The sequence below is a fragment of the Elephas maximus genome, chromosome 17 (genome assembly GCF_024166365.1).
Source record: "Elephas maximus indicus isolate mEleMax1 chromosome 17, mEleMax1 primary haplotype, whole genome shotgun sequence".
Taxonomy (NCBI): domain Eukaryota; kingdom Metazoa; phylum Chordata; class Mammalia; order Proboscidea; family Elephantidae; genus Elephas; species Elephas maximus.
In genome coordinates this window covers 64920355-64942787 of record NC_064835.1, presented here as the reverse complement: position 1 = coordinate 64942787, position 22433 = coordinate 64920355, and the positions used below count along the sequence as shown (strand labels likewise).

At 40.5% G+C, this 22433-nt stretch overlaps 1 protein-coding gene across 1 annotated transcript in view; it reads right to left on the bottom strand.

The window, feature by feature from the left end:
• The window catches only part of PAIP2B (poly(A) binding protein interacting protein 2B), a 42673-nt gene extending 26719 nt beyond the window's left edge, over positions 1-15954 (bottom strand). The window contains exon 1 of the mRNA XM_049856480.1: positions 15790-15954. The gene's annotated coding sequence lies outside the window, so the exon portion shown is untranslated. The remainder of the gene's footprint in view (positions 1-15789) is intronic.
• Positions 15955-22433: the final 6479 nt, after the last annotated feature.

Here is a 22433-nt window from a genome sequence, read left to right as displayed (position 1 = left end):
CCACATCTTTCTCCCCTGGAGCAGCTGGTAGATTCAAATCACTGACCTTTCGGTCAGTAACTGGGTGCTTAACCACTGTACCATCAGGGCTCCTTACATAAGCAATACAAGAAATAATTTTACAGAGCCTTTTAAATTCATGCAGAACATATCTTAATATGCCATGTTATACTTTGTGCTAAAATAATTTCTCCGTCTCCTTGTTTTAAAAAGTCTTCTTTTCCTAGGTAAATAAACTCATCAGATTTTCTCCATTATTTGGTGGGAGGTAGAATAGGAAAATAGGCAGTAGTAAGTAGTTCAGCTTTTTGGGGGGTGGGTGAGGACGGCATGTAGGATATGTATATTGTTGTTGTTAGTTGCTGTCAAATCTATTCTAACTCATGGCGACCCCATGTGTGGATACTGCTCCATAGGGTTTTCAAGGGTGTGACCTCTTGGAAACAGATTGCCAGGCCTTTCTTCTGAGGTACCTCCTGGTGTGTTCAAACCACCAATCTTTCAGCTAATAGTTGAATGCTTACCAGTTTGTGCTACCCAGTGTCTCCTAGATACGTATACAGAGGTTTAAAAAAAAACAGGAACCCAGGTCAATCTCTAATTAGAATGATCTTATCCCAGAGAATAAGATTTCTTTTGTAAATTCATTTGTTTAAGAAGTTCACTGACTTTAACAGAATATAAGGAAGTAATTACCCTGCTAAGCTTTCCTATATTGACCTCAATGCACAAATACTCCCACATTAGTTATCTTCCCTTTTATACAAGAAATGTGCTCGCAAATGAAATGTCAGTGGCTTGTTAAGCCCACAGGAAAACTGAACTCCTCTACAATCAGAAGTTGACAAGCTTTCAAAAACTTTCTAGTTGACAAGAAAGTAAAAAAAAAGGAAGAAAATCATTTCTGTGATTCCTAATAGTAAAATATACTAAAAACAAAAGTGAACTACAAACTGGAGCATCTTCTACATTAAACTCGAGATTGCCAGATTAGAAACACAATATAAATACAATACGATCTCTTTCCTACTATTGTTTAAGGTGTTCCTTTTCTGGCCTACAGATTTGCCCCACTGATGAAATGGAACCTGAAAATCTGGGTGCAGACACTCTGAGAAGAATGATAACACTGAATTTAATTATAGCTAGAGTCTGGTCCCTGGAACAGAGCCAAGAAAACAAAACCGAAGCATACTCAAATAGGATTAAAAACGCATTTAGTAAGTCGTGAGAAGGCATATTCTAATTCTGTGGTTTGCAATCCCTGGAGTGCATCAGAATCACCTGGAAACTTTTCCATAACTTCGCCTTTCAGATATTCTCATTTGGTAGCCCTAAACCAAGGGCCAAAATTTGAATGGTGCTTGTTAAGTGCTAAAGTGATTCTGATATAGAGCAAAGACTAAGAACTAAGCCTCCCATAGTGGCAAACTGTACTTGGAATAGATCCAAATCCTAATTACACTAATTTCTACTTCAGCAGTTTCCAGGCTGGTGTTCTATAAAACATCAGTCTTATGAAATGCTCTTCACAAAAAAATTCCATGGTTAGGTGAATCCATTACTTTGGGAAGTCCTATTGAACTTTATTTTATCAAGCATTTCATTCATTCATTTATTCATTTTTTTTTTTTTCTTAACTTCTACCAACCCACAGACTTTTGGAAACACTGCCCACGGGTGTAGTGTGATGAAACTATTACCCTATTGGAAATGTACAAAACAGATATAAAATGTACTCCATAAAGCATTTAAAGGCACTCCCAACGGTAGAATCAACAGACATGCCAACAGTCAGTGGCAAGCTCTCTGCACCCCAAGCTCCATTCCCCTCAGAGTTAATGGCAATGAATTGTCTTCCCAGGATAACATCAAATGGTGGTCAGCATATCTAGCTCCTAAAAGATATTATATACTATTAACAGGGAAAATAATTGTGAACTGAAGTCTTTAACAGATACCATTAATCAAAAACATTCCTATGGGCAAACGATTATATAGAAAATATGTATAACTTTTCTCACCAACAAAACAAAAGCCTCCAAATGTCTTAGATTGATTGATGACAATTTGACTTGTTTTTTAAGTGCATAATCACATCAGAAATGCCACTACAGAAGCCTGAATATAATCTTTGCCTTAGGTCTCCTCCACTGTGCCCCCATGAGGTATTACTCATTATTTGTTTTGAGAATAGTCTATTTATTTATAACTTTGGAAGTTCCCTGAGGGTGAGAGTCAAGTCTTTTATAGCTTTTAGTATGCCTCTGTGTACTACTGGGCCCTCAATAATTTGTTGACAACTGCCATTTCTAGACGGCTGTATTTAAATCTCATTTCCTAGGCAGAAAATCCACACTCTTAGGGTCTAGGATCTGTGGCCCGCACTGTTCATTGAGGCGCCAGTGTATGAAAGTTATTTCCCAAAGCCAGACACTTGCCATCGAATCGCCCATAGAGCTGAGTCAGCCTGGCTTTGACTCATGGCAGCCCATGTGTGTCAGAGTAGAGCTGTACTCCATAGGATTTTCAATGGCTGACTTGTCGGAAGTAGATTGCCAGGCCTTTCTTCTCTGGTGGACTTGAACCTCTCACCTTTCTGTTAACAGCTGAGTGCATTAATCGTTTGTACCACTCTGGGACTCCCACTTAGGAATCTGTTTTTGTCAGGCTAAATTATGTTTAAGGGGGAAAAAATCAGTTCTAGAAATTTTTAAAATACATTTTTGTTTGCTATTTTATCATTTAATAGCACCAGGTAGCTATAAAATTCTCCTCACGAGATATAAGCTATACGCTAGACATAAAAGCTTGCTACACGTCTGGGGTCTTAAAAGCTTGTAAGCAGCCATCTAAGATACGTCAATTGGTCCCATCTACTTGGAGCAAAGGAGAATGAAGAAAACCAAAGACACAAGGAAAATATTAGCTTAAGAGACTAAAGGACCACATAAACCAGAGACTCCACCAGCATGAGACCAGAAGAACTAGATAGTGCCGAGCTACCACCAACCCATAACGACCCTATGTACAACAGAATGAAACACTGCATGGTCCTGCGCCATACTCACAATCATTCTATATTTGAACCCACCGTTGCAGCCACTGTGTCAATCCATCTTACTGAGGATCTTTTTTCGCTGACTCTCTACTTTGCCCCGCATGATGTCTTTCTACAGAGTTTGGTCCCTCCTGATAATACGTCCAAAGTACGCAAGACAAAGTCTCACCATCTTCACTTCTAAGGAACATTCTAGCTGTACTTCCTCCAAGCCAGATTTGTTTGCTCTTCTGGCAATCCGTGGTATATTCAAAATTCTTCACCAACACCACAATTCAAATGCATCAACTCTCCTTCAATCTTCCTTTTTCACTGAAGCTATAGAGTGTTTGTTTTATTATTTCGTGTGTGTGTGTTCCAACAAAACAGATGGTGGACTGTAATTTGCCAGTGCCTGATATAGAGCAGTACTGTCCGACAGAACTTTTTGAGAATTATTATTTTTAAATTCTTTTTAAAAATATTTTATTTTAGTTTTGTTGTTGTTGAGAATATATACAGCATATTCTGAACTGCCAATTCAACAGTTTCTACATGTGCAATTCAGTGACAGCAATTACATTCTATGAGTTGTGCAACTATTCTCAACATCCTTTTCTGAGTTGTTCCTCCCCCACTAATATAAAGTCACTGCTGCCAAAATTTCCCATCTTATATTTCTGAGTTGTTGTCAACTTGAGCCTCTATACATAGATCTTAAAAGAACATAATGCTTAACGCAAACATTCTAAACTATTGTTTGGTTTTAAAAAGACTTCAGGGGATATTTTTGGTTTAAGGTTTCAAGATTATCTCAGGGCAATAGTTTTGGGGATGGAGTCTTTATTTCTCCTCCTTAGTGTGACTACTCCTATTTTGCTCAGAAACATTAATATGTATAACTGAGGGTACTGCTCCAGATCCTCTGGGGGCATTACATAACATACAGAAAAAGCATCTTTCAAAATCGGAAAAATTCTGGATTTGGAAACTTGTCTGGCCCCAAGGGTTTTGGATAAGAATTATGAACCTGTATTCCAAGGTATTTTTAAAAGAATTTCCAAAAATAGTTAGATCAGAGGTACTCAGTCTAAATTTCCTAAAATATTCTGAAGACAACACAGGATTACAATTTTATTTTCCTTTAACCAAGTAAGGTCAGTAAAGGAGCCCTGGTGGTGCTCGGCTGCTAACCAAAAAGTTGGTGGTTCGAACCCACCTGCTGCTCCTCAGGAGAAAGACGCGGCAGTCTGTTTCTGTAAAGGTTAAAAAAAAAAGGAAAAAAAAAACCAAACCCATTGCCATTGAGTCAATGACTACCTATAATGACCCTACAAGACAGAGCAGAACTGCCCCATAGGATTTCTAAGGAGCAGCTGGTGGATTCAAACTGCCAACCTTTTGGTTAGCAGCCATAGTTCTTAACCACTACACCACCAGGGTTTCCTCTGTAAAGATTACACCCTTGGAAACCCTATGGGACAGTGCTTCTCTGTCCTATAGGGTCCTTGTGAGTCAGAACTGACTTCACGGCAATAGGTGGGAAGGTCAGTAAAAACATTCTTGTCAATATTATTTTATAAAAGGACATTGTAGCACAAAAAAATGCAGGAAGGCCCTAATTTGAATGCAAAGGCCAATTCTTTAAATTGAATAAGTTTAACTTCATGAAAAATAGCATGTGGTCCTTATTTTTCTTATTTTACCACGGGCTGGTGAAAATTCACTGGGGACCAACACTGGTCTGGTTTGAGGCTTAGAGCCCACCTGACTGCATAAAATTACTTGAGGAAGTTGTTAAACATACAGAACCCCCAATTCTATTCTAGTAGATTATGATTCAGAAGACTTGGGGGTATAGCCCTCAAATCTATACATGTATTTTAAAAAGGTCCTAGGTTGTTTTTGATGTGCAGCCAGGTTTGGCAACCACAGTGTAGAATCTAGTTTTACCCTCCTTTTCCTCACCCAACTTCTTCCCTCAGTGGGCGGGGGTGGGGGGAAAGGATAACAGGAATGCTTCCAAATAGAGAATCTGCCCAGCCTACTGTTTGTAATACCAGTCATTCCTCCATCAGTTTATGCTGGACCAGCTAGCCAACTAGAAAACCAAGGCTATTAGCAGTGGAACAATGGAAATTAGAGAGTTGACAGGCAAGAAAAACTTGTTGAAGCAAAACTCCTGGAAGAAAAGGGGTGGCTTCTAAGTTTCCTTTTTTTCCAATCCAAGGGCTTCTATATGTGATACCTAAATTCAGCGCAGGTATCTGAGAAAACAGGCATTTTTGTCTTTAGGTAATAATAATGATAATTTAAAAATACATGTGAGTGTGTGTTTCGCTTCACAACTGTCTCCAGTATCCAGCTTCTATGCTACATTCAAGATTTTGGCCTTTATTCTTCATCTCCGGTGAGATTACAAGAACTATTTTTATTAGCATTAACTCAATGCAATGATCAATCGCTAAAAAAAAAAAAAAAAGATAATCCATTGCACACTTGATGTTTTATGAAGCAGACTACATTCTCCCATATTTCAGTAAAATAAAATAATTCCAGTGATTTCTCCTTTTTGGAAAAAGCTTCCCTTATTCCCTTAATTGAGTTTAAAAACCTTAAGAATAAGCATGCCTAATATATTTTAAAAACACACAAAACTTTCAATTTAATAAACATTTAAAGCCCTCTATGAGTTAAAAAAAAAATTTACTGAACCCTTCCAAGGCTAAATGCTAAGCTATGGCAGAGACAAAAGGGAGATATGAAAAGCCCCTATTCTCCTGGGGTTAATCACTAAATCCCTTTTGAGGAGAATCCCCTGGTCTCTAAGCCCTGCAAACAAAAAGGACTTTCACTTGATAGTCTAAAATTACACATTGTAGGAGATTCCCTCCTTGTTACAACATCAATGATAAAACAAGAATTGTTATGTCACTGTGTATTGCTCATTACATGAACTCAATAGTGTACTGGTAGCAGAGGGTTGAATCTTTCATGATTTGCTGCATAACCTGTGTGCTTCTTATACTCCCTGACCAAACAGTGCTTTCTTCTAGAACCTACCATTAGTATACAGCAGTGGTTCTCAAAATGTAGTCCCAGAACCAGCAGCATCATCAGTATTACCTAAGAACTTGTTACAAACGCAAATTTTCAGGCCCCACCCCAAATCTACAAAATAAGAAGCTCTGGGGTGGGGCCCAGCAATCTGTGTGGTAACAAGTCCTCCAGTTGACTCTGATGCTAGCTCAAGTCTGAGAACCACTGGTATAACGCAAAGAGAAAAATGGGTTGCCTTAAGTGGGTCCAAAGCCACGGTGCTGTATATTCCATCTTGATTTGAAATAAAGACATTCAACTAAAAGACACAATCCCCTCATAACACCTTCCCTCAATCCAATGTGTTTATTTTATGAGTTAAATAAAAGAAAACAAGCCACAGTCAGAGATTTAGCCTGAAAACTATACTTATGGGCATCAGTTCCCATCCAGCCTGATCTAACCTTTTACATCCTCTTACATCTAAAGTTCTGGAAAAGCATCTTCATAATGGTGCTCCTTGGAAACTCTGTGGGGCAGTTCTACTCTGTCCTACAGAGTCGCTATGAGTCAGAATCAACTCGACAGCACTGGGTTTCTGGGAATGGTGATTCTTAGACGCTCAGGGAGTGCAATAATAAAACAACAAAACTAAACCAAGCGCACTGCTACTGAGTCAATTCTGACTCACAATGACCCTACAGGACCAAGGAGAACTGCCCCCATAGGGTTTCCAAGCAGCAGCTGGTGGATTTGAACTGCCGACCTTCTGGTGAGCACCCAAAAGCTTAACCACTATGCCACCAGGGCTCCAATAAAATACCAACCAGGTCTGAATATACCAAACTCACTAGAGAAGAAAAGCGGAATCATTTGCTATGTTTTAGAATTGTATTCAACAAGGAGTTAAAGCTTTTTTTTTTTTACCTTTTTATACTTTCAAGTTAATAGAATTAAACCAGAACATCTCACTCTTCAGAGGCGTCTAGCCAAAAATTTTACTGCATTACTTCTTTGCTTTCAGTGGGGACAAAGCAGAGCCCTAGTAGGCACATTCTGTATATCTGCAAGGCTGCAGAACTAACCAGTTACATCTGTTTAATATTAGAACAACATTCCCACAAATCCTTAGATGGAGAGTGTAATAAAAAGACACCAAGAACACCACTATCAGACAAAAGCAAGATCTCACTAGATAATTACATTCTGTTCTGCTCCTGTTTACAGTAAATCACTACACTAAAACTTCATTTTCCCTCAGATTACTGCATTTTAAAGAGTGGGCAATACAAATTGATAGTCCACAAAACTCCTACTTTAAAAAGTAGATAATTCTCATGCAATTGTTTCAAAGTATATCCAAAAAAAAATACCCCACTGCCGTCGCGTCAATTCCGACTCACAGCAACCCTATAGGACATAGTAGAACTGTCCCATAGAGTTTCCAAGGAGTGCCTGGCGGATTCGAACTGCTGACCTTTTGGTTAGCAGCTGTAGCACTTAACCACTATGCCACCAGGGTTTCCTTTCAGAGTATAGAGAAATGAAAAGAGTGTTCTAATTATTTGCATATTAGATAGCTCAACACATGAAACCAAACAAAAATAGCACAAAAGAAAATCACAAAACTCCATGATATAAATGCAGAATTTCAAATAAAATGAGCTAATAAAATCAAGGAATTTATTTAAACATAAAACAAAAAAACTTTGATCAAGTAAGGTTCAGCCCAGAAATGCAAGGATGGTTTAAAATTAAGAAATACAAAAATCTATTTTAACATATTAACAGGCAAAGGAGAATAAACTATGTGGTCATCTCAATAGTTGCCAGAAATATGTTTATTAAAATTCAAAATCTAATTTTAATAAAATTCATTTTAAAGAGGAATAAAATCAAGCACCTTTAATGTAATCAGTTTACTTACCTAAGCATCACCCTGCCCCAAGCTTTAGTGCATTCCCATGAAAAATAGGAAAAAACCAGGAATATGCACCATCATGACCACCATTTCACTTTGTTGAGTGCTACCATCCAACGCAATTAGTCAAGAAAACAAGATCAGAGGTATAAGTATTCAAAGAGGCAAGATTATCTTATGATTTTGATTTTTCAGCAAGACTAAGAATCAACTGAAAAGTATAAGAAACAAAGAACTTAATAACAAGACTGGTTAAATAAACATTTTAAAAAATCAACAGCTTTTGTATAAACCTGTAACAACCAGTTAGAAAAGATAAATGGAAAAAAGATCCAATTTATAACACTATAAAAACATCCAAAATTCTTGGGAATAATCTTAATAAATAAACCACAATGAGATACCACTTCACATCTGTCAGGATAGCTATTGTCAGAAACACGGACACTAACAAGTGTTGGTGAGGATGTGGGGAAACTGAAGCCCTCACTCACCGCTGGTGGAAACGTAAAATGGTGCAGCCGCTACAGAAAATTTTGGTGTTCCCTCAAAAAGTTACCATAGAATCACCATATGACTGAGCAATTTTACTCTTAGGTATATACACTTAAGACTCGACTTGAAAGCAGGTACTCAAACAGATTCTCGTACACTAATATTCACTGCAGCACTATTCACAACAGACAAAAAGTGGAGACAACCCATGTGTCCATCAACAGACAAACAGATAAGCAAAATGTGGTATATTACTAAGCCATAAAGGAAAATGAAATTCTGATACATGCTATGACATGGATGAACCTTGAAAACATTATGCTGAGTGAAATAAGTCAGTTGCAAAAGGACCAATATTGTATGGTCCCTTTTTTTTTTTTTTAACTTATGTGAAATATCTAGAATAGGCAAATCCATGCAGACAAAAGTTCATTAATGGTTACTAGGAGCTGGGGGGAGGAGAGAATGGGAGCTATTGCACAGTAATAGGAATCTAGTTCATGTTAAAAGTTGCATTTCAAATAGTGAAGAAAGATCATTTAACAAAGCGTAGCGGGACAACTAGTTAGCCCTTCAAAAGAGGGAAGGGAAGAGAAAAATAAATGGAATCCTTACTGTCACACAAAAATACCGTAAATTATACACAGGTTAAGGTTTAAAATGTTACTCCTGGAGGATTTAACTCATAAAAATAAAGTGACGAAACAGAACACCCAAGATACATTCATTTCTATATTAAAAAAATGCATATATATGTATACACATGCAAATATGCACTGAATGTATTAAATATATCCATCAAAATGTCAACCATTATCTTAGTACGTGGATCTATACAGTGCTTTGGGGTTTTTCTTTTTTAATGCGTATCAGTCTATTCTAATTTTACAACAGGAAACATCATGCACTAGGCCTCTACTACAAAATTGAAAAGATTGTTGACTCAAGCTGGACACATGCCTTTGGTCTGTCTTATATTTGCATAGTGCTTTAGAGTTCACCAAGTATTTTTACGTGCATCATTTAATTCTTACAGTAGCCCTAGGTATTCTCATTTTATGAAAATGGAAAAGGAGGCAACAGATGGGTTAGGCAGCTGAGCCCAAGGACATACAAATAGAAAGCTGGCAGAGACAATTCCAAACCTAGACCTTCTGACTTCAGATTCAGTGTGCCAAAAACATTACCACTGCTTCCCTAATTTGTAATACTACCTCAGGAATTAATCACACAGTCAGAATTTGACAGCTTTATTAAATACAATTGCAGTATAAAAGTTCAGTCCCTAATGCTCATATAATCAGAACTTATTGAAAGAAGAACATTGGCAAACAACCTCCAAAACTTGAGAGTCAGAGAGGGTGTGGATTTTATGTGTTCTTCAGTGTAATATATAACTGGCAAAATGTATGTCCAGTTTGGCCTAAAATAATGCATAATAAAAGTGACATTCCCTCATGTGCTGTTTCATTAGGCGGAGAGCAGCTAGGAGTACATAGCAAGGTGTGTGTAACTTTTTGTATGAGAGATGGACTTGATTTGTAAGCTTTCACTTACAGCACAATAAATTAGTTAAAAAAAAAGTGACATTCTCTCGAGCTAGAAGATTCTCACTTTCAAGATATCCTTTGCCTCTGCCACCAGCACTGACTTCCACTCTGGTTCTGTAACACTTGAGGGTATCTCTAATCATCTTCGGAATTTCAAAATATAAATAAGTCACACTTTTCAAGGGGGATGGATATGATAAATTTTTTAACTTTTGAGACTTACTGACCAAGATGACAATCACTTGGCTAGAATGTATTTTTCCCTCCAAATGTTCCTTCTGCTTTCCTATAAAATTATTCAGGAGAAATTGTACAGAGAGACCACTGATAAACCTCAGTTTGGTAAAAATGTACCTTCATTCATCATTCCCCAAACTGTCTCATATAATTCTGTTCCAAAGATGTTTAGGTGTAGTACAGGGGGGAACCATGGTAAGTGGTTTGGGATACAATATACCCCTTTTGGAGATCCACAATTCACAAAGGACATTAATATAATAGAAGCGCTGAGAAATCCTGCCATCACAGAAACCTTTGTTTAACCCAATTTACTTGGACACAAAATACTTCTATTATGGTGTAACAATTCACATCTTATGTTCAGGGAAACTGCTTGAATAAATGTAATCATTAGTTGAGCACCCACAACAGACATGGCAAAATATGGGTAATTCTGAAGTCTTTCCTACCATAAAAATATTAACTCTTTAACAAGTCCCTACTTTCAGTCTAGTGAACTCTTCACCACCAGAGTGGTGAGTCTTGTTCAAATATCACCTCATCTGAAAATCTTCCCCCAGCACTCCAAACCAAAAACCCGTTGCCGTTGAGTCGATTCCAACTCATAGCGACCCTACAGGACAGGGTAGAACTGCCTCGTAGGGTTTCCGAGGAGTGTCTGGTGGATCTGAACTACCAACCTTTTGGTTAGCAGCCATAGCCCTTGACCACTATGCCGCCAGGGTTTCCCCCAGTACTCCAGATATTACTAATTACTCCTTTCTCCTGATTTAGACAGCATTTTAGTTATGTCTCCACTACCTCACTTATCACATCATAAATTATTGTTCATCCTTCTGTCTTCCTTGCTAGCTTGTGAGCTCCTTGAGAATAAGTTTGCTTGTATTTTCAGCACCTTGAACAGTATGAGACACGTTTGAGCTATGGTCATACATGGTGAAGAAGGAAATGGTTTCACTATGTCATAACAGTTCCAGAATTCAATACCTGTATTTCTAAACTCTTATACTGATATCCTACCAACAATCAGTGTTACCCTCTCTTCCTAAAACCTACACGCACTACTGCACCGCTGTTCTCACGGTTAACTCAGTTCTGACGTGTCCTCTGGCCAAGCCCATTCACAGATTCTTCCTTAGGAGATTTTTATTTGTTTGTTTGTTTGTTTTTTTAAATCTACTTGAAGTGTTCGGTAAACATCACTTTTTTTTATATATATATATACCTTTGTGCCTTTGCACCTGCGGATCCCTGTTTGGAATGCAGAATCAGGATTTTATTCACCTGGGAACATCCCTACTTATCCTTAAGCGTCAACTCAAACAATACCTTCTTTGGGAAACCTTTGCATCCTTCCACCCATTTTGGAGGAGTTAAGCATTCCTCAAGTTAGCTGTCCATGCATCTATTACTATGAATCAGACACTGTACTAACTGCGAAGGATAGAAATATGAAGACATGGACACTGCTCACGGTCTAGTAAGGGAGACAGACATATGAACAAATAAATCACACTATGATAATGTCGAATGCAACACCAAAGGGAAAATTTACCGAATATTTGACATGTGTCAATTACTTTGTTAGGTGCTTTATTAAACATTATGTATAAACCACGTCAGACAGGTATTTGAATCGAACAGAGTGTCTATGAAACTCAAAAGACTGCTGTACCGTCAGCTGTCTTCTGAAGAAACGATCTCCAAGAGATTCTTTTTACATATGATAGTCTGTACCACAGATAATGTGTGAAACCAACCTACTACTGTGGCCACAAGTGAGTGAACCTGAGCTAAGTGTCCCACCTGAGGACAACCTACAGGTTGAACTTGAAGGGAGAACAATCATCTAGGACATGACTTGGCTCAAAATTCTGCACAATGGAGGCCCTTCATTTTGCAGGGTGACAAACCAATCCAAGATGATGCTCTCTCTTGGGAAATACAGGCAGTCCCTGAGTTACAAACAAGATCAGTTCCTAAGTCTGCCTTTAGGTTGGATTTGTATATAAGTTGGAACAGGTGCATATGGTCTTATTTAGCCTTACTTTAGTGCAAGAGGAAACCTTGGTAGCATAGTGGTTAAGAGCTATGGCTGTTAACCAAAAGGTCAGCAGTTTGAATCCACCAGGCGCTCTTTGGAAACCCCATGGGGCAGTTCTACTCTGTCCTATAGGGTCACTATGAGTCGAAATTGACTCAAGGGCAACAGGTTTGGTTTGGTTAGTGCAAGATAAGGTTCAAAGGCTTTTCAGTGATTTAAAAGCTGCACGTGCAGCAGATGAAGATGACTGCGATGAATAATTTGTTGCGAGTAGGGGTTGGTTCAATCGTTTCAAAGTGAGGGCAAATCTATGTAACATTAAAGGGCAAGGTGACATTGTCCATAACCTGGGGACTTAATGTATTCCAATCTAGGACCTTCCCCTGAGTTCCAGACTATTTTCTGTCTTCCTTACTCAATTATAAGATCCACAGTCTAAAACAGAGCCTGGCTTATAAAAGTGCTTAATAAATAATTTGTTGAGTGGATGAATTATCTAAGAGGCTGCAGGTACATTTTATAAAAGTTTGGGGGATGAGTTACCATGAAATGGAATCCAGGAGTCATTTACAAGTAATTACTTATAATGAGAAGTATCTGAGTGGTGCAAATGGTTAACACGCTTGGCTGCTAACCAAAAAGTTGGAGGTTCGAGTCTACCCAGAGGCACCTCAGAAGAAAGGCCTGGAAAATCAGCCATGGAAAACCCTATGGAGCACAGTTCTACTCTGACACACACGGGGTCACCATGAGTTGGAATCGACTCAACGGCCACTGGTTGTATTTGTAATGAAATAACAGTGAGAAAAAACAATGATCTGGATGGGGCTAGTGGTCCTATAGGGTCGCTATGAGTCGGAATCGACTCGACGGCAGTGGGTTGGGTTGGGTTAGTGGTAGGCTTCAAAAAGATTTTGACGGAATAGGAGCTCACTAGGCACATAAGGGGTGGAAAAGGCTTTCAGTGAAAGGGAACAACAGCTACAGAGACCCAGGGGTGTGAAAAGATCAGACAGGTTCAGCAAATAGCACTTTAAGAAGTCTAGAGCAGTGGGAGAGGAGGCCGGAGGCTCAGTAGAGGCCAGAGCACCAAGGGCCACAGTATTCCTCTGTGCCTTGTACTCACCCTTTACTACAGAACCTTCTCCTCTGCATTTACTTCTTGGTTTACAGGTCTCTTTTCCTTTTTTTTTATTCCATTAAACCGTGAGCTCCTCAAGGACAAGGTCTCTATGAAGAATTCATAGCTATACCCCCCAAAAAAACCTCGTTGCCATCGAATCAATTCCGACTCATAGCAACCCTATAAAATAGAATAGAACTGCCCCATAGAGTTTCCAAGGCTGTAATTTTTATAGATGCAAACTGCCCTATCTTTCTCCCACAGAGCAGCTGGTAGGTTTGAACTGACAACCTTTTGATTAGCAGCTGATCTCTTAGCCAGTGCGCCAGCAGGACTTATAATTACAGTCCTCTACATTTGCAAATAAGCCAATGAATGATTTCTAAGCACAAATACACCTGAAAAGACTGTACAACATTAACTTTGGTTTTCAACTGCAGCCCTTTTACTCACAACAGTGATCAACTCATAGATTGGTAATTTGTCCAGCACTTTTCCTTAATGACTGCTAAAAGTTGTGTTGTAGATTCTTTTTATTGTTCTAGACACCTAGGCACTTGTTCAAACAGTTTTAAGAACTTTCTTTTTGTAGTATGATTTACTAACAAGGCTCAAACATATGATCTATTAGACAATGCTGCCACCTCAGAGTAAAGATTCCTTTCAATGCACTCTATTAAACTTACATCTCCCTATATACAAAATATAATCTTACCATTGTAAAACACGAGGAAGCATAATGACATACTTGTTACAGGATAAGGAGAGCAATAAGAATTCGTCACAAAACTTGCAAAATCCTGGCCAAAACAGAATGACATGTTAAACTCACTGCTTACCTTTTGCCACTGAGAACTAGAAAAAACAATCTCAATTTACGTAAAGTCATGAAACTAAGCAGTTAGAATTTACAAGGTTTTAGACACATAGGCACTCTCTCACACACACCCTCTGGGAAAAAGGCCCACCATGCTTAGCCCAAGAATTAATTTCCTCCTTCCCCCAAAACAAAACCCTCACTGTCCAATGTGCAAATTAATATTTTCAAACCTCTAACAACTCAATCAAAACTAAGAGTGGTAAGTTAGTTTCTCCCCATAAATTCTTGGCAAAATTTATATAAACTCAACACAGTTTGCACTATTATCTAGAAGCATAAGGCTAAAACCAACACAGCTGAAAACCAAACTGATATACTATGAAGGTAAATACAAGTTCTCTGTGAAAATGAGGACTATTGCTTTTAAACAAAACGTATTACCCGTAGGTTGGGTGTGCTCAAATCACAATGTGCTATACAACTAAAGTGTGTTCTACGTTTTATAACAGGCTAGGGTGGACGGGCCTTTCCTGCAAATTCTCAGCCATCCTAGTTCTGCTGTTTACAATATAATCCAATTTCATCTACTCTAAAAACAGACAAAAAAAATTTTTTAAACCCTTGCTGCCAGTAACTCTTCTCACATGTATTTTCAGCAATTACCACCAAAAGAATTGTGCTGGGACAAAGACTCTAGAAAAGGTATACCGATCAAATGCCATCTCAAGCAAGGCAAGAATAGTTCACCACTAACAAAACGGATTAAAGTTCCCAACCTTGCAAAGCTCCCTGTACCGTATATACCTAAAAAAAAAAATATACCTGCCTCTCTCATATTCACCTTCCAGTTGCCTGGAAGAGGCAAATGGAAAATGTTAGTTTCCCAAAGAGATGGGGATGAAATTTAGAGGGTGGGAGGGTGAAGGACTCACTCGCGTAAAGAAGGCAGAAGACAAATGGCCAGGGTTCCCAAGTCAAACTAGGTTTGGGGAATGAGGGCTGGAGTAGAGCGTAAGGTGGAGGGTGTAAGGGAAACGCAGATAACGTGGGGGGCGGGGGAGTACCCACTGAATGGGGGAGGGGCACAAATGCGCAACTCCACCCCTTCGCGTCTCCTGGAGAGGGTATGCAGCGCTGGTCAATTTGCCGTGCAGTATTGCACTGGGGTAGTGAGGGACTCACAAGCTAGGGAATCCAGCTCGAGTGTTAGAAGGCTGAGGGGTTCGGGGAAGTTGGGGGGTGGGCAGCGTGCCTGTGATGCGGGAAAAAGGCACTAAGTAAGGCCCGCCTACATACAGTCCCAGGGACAGGGGGTGACCCCAAAGGGCGCCCCTTCCCTCCGATGACCACGACTCAGGACCCCTCCGGCTCTCCCTTCCCACAGGAGCTCGGGCAGGCGCGCGCCGCCCGTCACAGTCCCGACCGCGGCGGGAAGAGAGGCGCAGGGCGCCCCCAGAGCGCGGACGGCGGCGATCCCCCACGGGTCCCTTCCTCCGTAGCCCAGGCGACGAGCCCACCTGGGCTGGCCAGAGGCGCCTCCTTCAGACCGTACTCCGCCACTCCTTCGAGAGTCTCAGCCGTCGCCGCAGAGGCCGCCGCTGCCAGAACAGTCTCGGCCTTCAGCACCAGAACGTGAGCCACAGCACGGGAGAAACGCTGCTACCACTGTCCAGGTTACCTCTTACTGCACACTGGCTCTTCGCCCCGCCCCCAACCCAAGCCATTGGTTGCCGGGCACCGCCCCATTCATCTATTGGACTGAAGAGGATGCCGCTCAGTCACCTAGAAGGGCATATGTAGTGTTTATTGGTCTAAATGTGAAGTAGTTCCCGCCCACTCCCTCAGAAATTCCAGCCTCTGATTGGTTATAACATCTGTCTTTTCACTTTCCTAGTTCTTTTCTTCGGAGCGGGGAGCCTCCTTGCGGAACACACCGGGTGTGATTGGCTGACAAGACGCTACACTAGTCCTGGATAGGAATTGGGCCAAGGATGCCCTGGCCCCCACGGGGGTGGGGGTGGGGTAGCGGGGGAGGTGCCAAAACCCGCAGCAGGTCTGGGTTTGTTTACACAAGCTCTTGCTCTGCTTCTTCCCATTGGCTAAGCCCACAGCCACTCCCACCAGGTTGCGCAGCTCAGTCCAACGAGGAGCGAGGGTGGGGGCGGACGTCAATGGGATTTCCCCAGCTGTCAATTACGTGGGGAGGAGCTTTGAGCAGGCTGGCGCTGACCTGTTGCTGGGCTTCAGCACGGAAAATCGGGGAGTTGGGCTCCTTGGAAGGCCAGAAGGAAACAGAGGGACATGTCCACATTTCTAGAAACAACCTAACTTCCTGACTGCTTTTAAAAAATAAAATCTTATTTTCCTCGTGAACTTAAGGACTCTATGTAAAGGCAGTTGACTGTGTGGATCTTAACAAATTGTGAATAACGTTGCCAAGAAGGAGAATTCCAGAATACTTACTTGTGCTCATGCAGAACCTGTACGTAGACCAAGAGGCAGTCTTTGGAACAGAACTAGGGGATATGGCGTGGTTTAAAATCGGGAAAGTTGTGCATCAGGATTGTACCCTTTAAGCATACTTATTTAATCTGTAGGCTGAGAAAATAATCTGAAAAACTACACTATAAGAAGAGAGGGGCATCAGGATTGGAGGAAGACTCATTAACAACCTGCATTGTGCAGATGGCACAACCTTGCTTGCTGAAAGTGAAGAGGACTTGAAACACTTGCTGATGAAGATCAAAGACTACTGCCTTCGGTATGGGTTACACCTTAACATAAAAAAAAAAAAATCCTCACAACTGGACCAATAAGCAACATCATGATAAACAGAGAAAACACTGAAGTTGTGAAGGATTTCATTTTACTTGGATCCACAATCAATGCCCATGGAAACAGTAGTCAAGAAACCAAATGACACATTACATTGGGCAAGTCTGCTGCAAAAGACCTCTTTAAAGTGTTGAGAAACAAATATGTCAATCCCCATGGAAACAGTAGTTAAGAAAGAAAATGACACATTGCATTGGGCAAATCTGCAAAAGACCTCTTTAAAGTGTTAAGAAACAAAGATGTCACTTTGAAGAGTAAGGTGTGCCTGAACCAAGACATGACATCTTCAATCACCTCATATACATTGGAAAGCTGGACAATGAATAAGACCAAAGAAGAACTGATGCCTTCGAATTATGGTGTTGGTGAAAAATATTTAATATACCATGGACTGCCAGAAGAATGAAGAAGTCTGTTTTGGAAGTACAGCCAGAGTGCTCCTTGAAGTTCAGGATGGCAAGACTGTGTCCCATGTACTTTGGACATATTATCAGGAGGTACTAGTCCTGGAGAAGGACATCATGGTTGGTAAAGGAGAGGGTCATCAAAAAAGAGGAAGACTCTCAATGAGGTGGATTGACACAGTGGCTGCAACAGTCGGCTGAAAACCTAGCAGCAATTGTGAGGATGGTGCAGGACTGGGCAGTGTTTTGTGCTGTTGTACACAGGGTTGCTGTGAGTCGGAACCAACTGGATGTCACCTAACAACAGCAACATGATGCTGAACAGTTTTCAGTGCTAGGAGGAAAGGTCTGGTGACCTACTTCTGAAAATGAGCCAGTGAAAACCCTGTGGATCAAAATGATGCAATCTACAATGGATCATGGGGATGGCACAAGGCAGGGTGGCATTTCTTTCAGTTGTGCATGGGGTGCCATCAGTCAGTGCCAATTCCACAGCAGCTAACAACAAGAATCTTCGCCTGTGTCCTACCCTAGTTGTGCGCAAGATCTCTGCCCTCCTGTCAGATTCCTGCCTTTCAACCAGTCAGACCTAGGGATCATTTTATTAGCCCTGTTCTCTAGATTCTTAACCTCTCTTGAGTTTTAGTTTCCTCACATATAAATTGTACCAAATTCATAAAATAGTGCTTGGAAAATGACATGTGCTCAAAAAACAAATTATTATTGCATATGGGTGATAGTTACCCACGTGTCTGTCAGTTTGTCATACTGTGGGGGCTTGTGCATTGCTGTGGTGCTGGAATCTATGCCACTGGTATTCAGATACCAGCAGGGTCACCTACATCGGACAGGTTTCAGCTGAGCTTCCAGACTAAGATAGACTAGGAAAAAGGATCCGCAGTCTACTTCTGAAAAGAATTAGCCAGTAAAAACCTTATGAATAGCAGCGGAACATTGTCTGATATAGTGCTGGAAGATGAGCCCCCCCAGGTTGGAAGGCACTCAAAAGGCAACTGGGGAAGAGCGGCCTCCTCAAAATAGAGTCAACCTTAATGATGTGGATGGAGGAAAGCTTTTGGGGCCTTCATTTGCTAATGTGGCTTGACTCAAAAAGAGAGGAAACAGCTGCAAACATCCATTAAAAACTGGAACCTGGAATGTACGAATATAGGAAAATTGGAAATCGTCAAAAATGAAATGGAGTGCATAAACTGATATCCTAGGCATTAGAGAGCTGAAAATGAACTGGTATTGGCCATTTTAAATTGGACAATCATATAGTTTACTATGCAGGGAATGACAACCTGAAGAGGAATGGTGTTGCATTCATCATCAAAAAGAACATTTCAAGATCTATTCTGAAGTACAATGCTGTCAGTGATAGGATAATATCCATACGCCTACAAGGAAGACCAGTTAATATGACTATTATTCAAATTTATGCACCAACCGCTAAGGCCAAAGATGAAGAAATTGAAGATTTTTTATTAGCTGCTGCAGTCTGAAATTGATCGAACATGCAATCAGGATACGTTGATAATTATTGGCGATTGGAATGTGAAAGTTGGAAACAAAGAAGAAGGATCAGTAGTTGGAAAATATTGTCTTGGTGATAGAAACAATGCTGGAGATGGAATGATAGAATTTTGGAAGACCAACGACTTCTTCATTGCAAATACCTTCTTTCACCAACATAAACAGTGACAATACATATGGACCTCACCAGATGGAACACACAGAAATCAAATTGACTACATCTGTGGAAAGAGACAATGGAAAAGCTCAATATCATCAGTCAGAACAAGGCCAGGGGCCGACTGTGGAACAGACCATCAATTGCTCCTATGCAAGTTCAAGCTTAAACTGAAGAAAATCAGAGCACGTCCATGAGAGCCAAAATACGACCTTGAGTATATCCCACCTGAATTTAGAGACCATCTCAAGAATAGATTTGACAAATTGAACACTAGGGACCGAAGACCAGAGAAGTTGTAGAATGACATCAAGGACATGATACATGAAGAAAGTGAGAGGTCATTGAAAAGACAGGAAAGAAAGAAAAGACCAAGATGGATGTCAGAGGAGACTCTGAAACTTGCTCACGAACATTGAGCAGGTAAAGCACAAGGAAGAAATGATGAAGTAAAAGAACTGAACAGAATATTTCAAAGGGCGGCTCGAGAAGACAAAGTATTATAATGACATGTGCAAAGAGCTGGAGACAGAAAACCAAAAGTGAATAACATACACTGTGTTTCTCAAGCTGAAAGAACTGAAGAAAAAATTCAAGCCTCGAGTTGCAATAGTGAAGGATTCTATGGAGAAAATATTAAATGATGCAGGAAGCATCAAAAGAAGATGGAATTCTCACTCCAACAAGGCTGGCATTAATCCGAAAAACACAAAATAATAAATGTTGGAGAGGCTGTGGAGAGATTTGAACACTTTTACACTGCTGGTGGGAATGTAAAATGGTACAATCATTTTGGAAATCGATTTGGCGCTTCCTTAAAAAGCTAGAAATAGAACTACCGTACGATCCAGAAATCCCGCTCCTTGGAATATATCCTAGAGAAATAAGAGCCTTTGCACAAACAGATATATGCACACCCATGTTTATTGCAGCACTGTTCACAATAGTAAAAAGATGGAAGCAACCAAGGTGCCCATCAACGGATGAATGGATAAATAAATTATGGTATATTCACACAATGGAATAAATATGCATGATATAGAACAGCGATGAATCTGTGAAACATTTCATAACATAGAGGAACCTGGAAGGCATTATGCTGAGTGAAATTAGTCAGTTGCAAAAGGACAAATATTGTTTAAGACCACTATTATAAGAACCTAGAAATAGTTTAAACTGAGAAGAAAACATTCTTTTGTGGTTACGAGAGGGGGGAGGGAGGGGGTGGGAGAGGGGCCTTCACTAATTAGGTAGTAGATAAGAACTACATTAGGTGAAGGGAAAGACAGCACACATTACAAGGGAGGTCAGCACAACAGAACTAAACCAAAAGCAAAGAAGTTTCCTGAATAAACTGAATGCTTCAAAGGCCAGCGTAGTGGGGGCAGGGGTCTGGTGACCATGGTTTCAGGGGACACCTAAGTCAGTTGGCATAATAAAATCTATTAACAAAACATCCTGCACCCCACTTTGAAGAGTGGCGTCTGGGGTCTTAAACGCTAGCAAGCAGCCATCTAAGATACATCAATTGGTCTCAACCCACCTGGATCAAAGGAGAATGAAGAACACCAAGGACACAAGGTAATTATGAGCCCAAGAGACAGAAAGGGCCACATGAGCCAGATACTACATCATCCTGAGACCAGAAGAACTAGATGGTGCCTGGCTACAACCGATGACTGCCCTGACAGGGAACACAACAGAGAGCCCCTGAAGGAGCAGGAGAGCAGTGGGATGCAGACCCCAAATTCTCATAAGACCAGACTTAATGGTCTGACTGAGACTGGAAGGACCCTGGTGGTCATGGCCCCCAGACCTTCTGTTGGCCCAGGACAGGAACCATTCCCGAAGCCAGCTCTTCAGACATGGATTGGACTGGACAATGGGTCAGAGAGGGATGCTGGTGAGGAGAGAGTTTCTCGGATCAGGTGGACACTTGAGACTATGTTGGCATCTCCTGCCTGGAGGGGAAATGAGAGGGTGGAGGGGGTTAAAAGCTGGCAAAATGGACACGAAAAGAGAGAGTGGAGGGAGAGAGCGGGCTGTCTCATTAGGGGAAATCTAATTGGGAGTGTGTAGCAAGGTGTATATGGTTTTTGTGAGAGACACTGACTTGATTTATGAACTTTCACTTAAAGCACAATAAAAATTATTAAAAGAAGATGGAAGGAATACACAGAGTCATTATACCAAAAAAGAATTAGTCAATGTTCAACCATTTCAAGAGGTAGCATATGATCAGGAATTGACGGTACTGAAGGAAGAGGTCCAAGCTGCACTGAAGGCACTGGTGAAAAACAAAGCTCCAGGAATTGACGGAATGTCAATTGAGATGTTTCAACAAACAGATGCAGCGCTGGAGGTGCTCATTCATCTATGCCAAGAAATATGGAAGACAGCTTCCTGGCCAACTGACTGGAAGAGATCCATATTTGTGCCTATTCCCAAGAAAGGTGATCCAACTGAATGTATAAATTATAGAATATCATTAATATCACACACAAGCAAAATTTTGCTGAAGATCATTCAAAAAGGGCTGCAGCAGTGTATCAGCAGGGAACTGCCAGAAATTCAGGCCGGTTTCAGAAGATGTGGAGCCAGGGATATCATTGCTGATGTCAGATGGATCCTGGCTGAAAGCAGAGAATACCAGAAGGATGTTTATCTGTGTTTTATTGACTATGCAAAGGCTTTCGACTGTGTGGATCATAACAAATTATGGATAATATTTCGAAGAATGGGAATTCCGGAACGCTTAATTGTGCTCATGAGGAAGCTTTACATAGATCAAGAGGCAGTTGTTTGGACAGAACAAGGGGATATTGATTGGTTTAAAGTCTGGAAAGGTGTGTGTCAGGGTTGTATCCCCTCACCATACCTATTCAGCCTGTATGCTAAGCAAATAATCCGAGAAGCTGGACTATATGAAGAAGAACGGGGCATCAGGATTGGAGGAAGACTCTTTAACAGCCTATGTTATGCTGATGACCCAACTTTTATTGCTGAAAGTAAAAAAGACTTGAAGTACTTACTAATGAAGATCAAAGACCACAGCCTTCAGTATGGATTGCACCTCAACATAAAGAAAACAAAAATCCTCACAACTGGACCAACGAGCAACATCATGATAAATGGAGAAAAGATTTAAGTTGTCAAGGATTTCATTTTACTTGGATCCACAATGAATTGCCATAGAAGCAGCAGTTAAGAAATCAAATGACGCATTGCA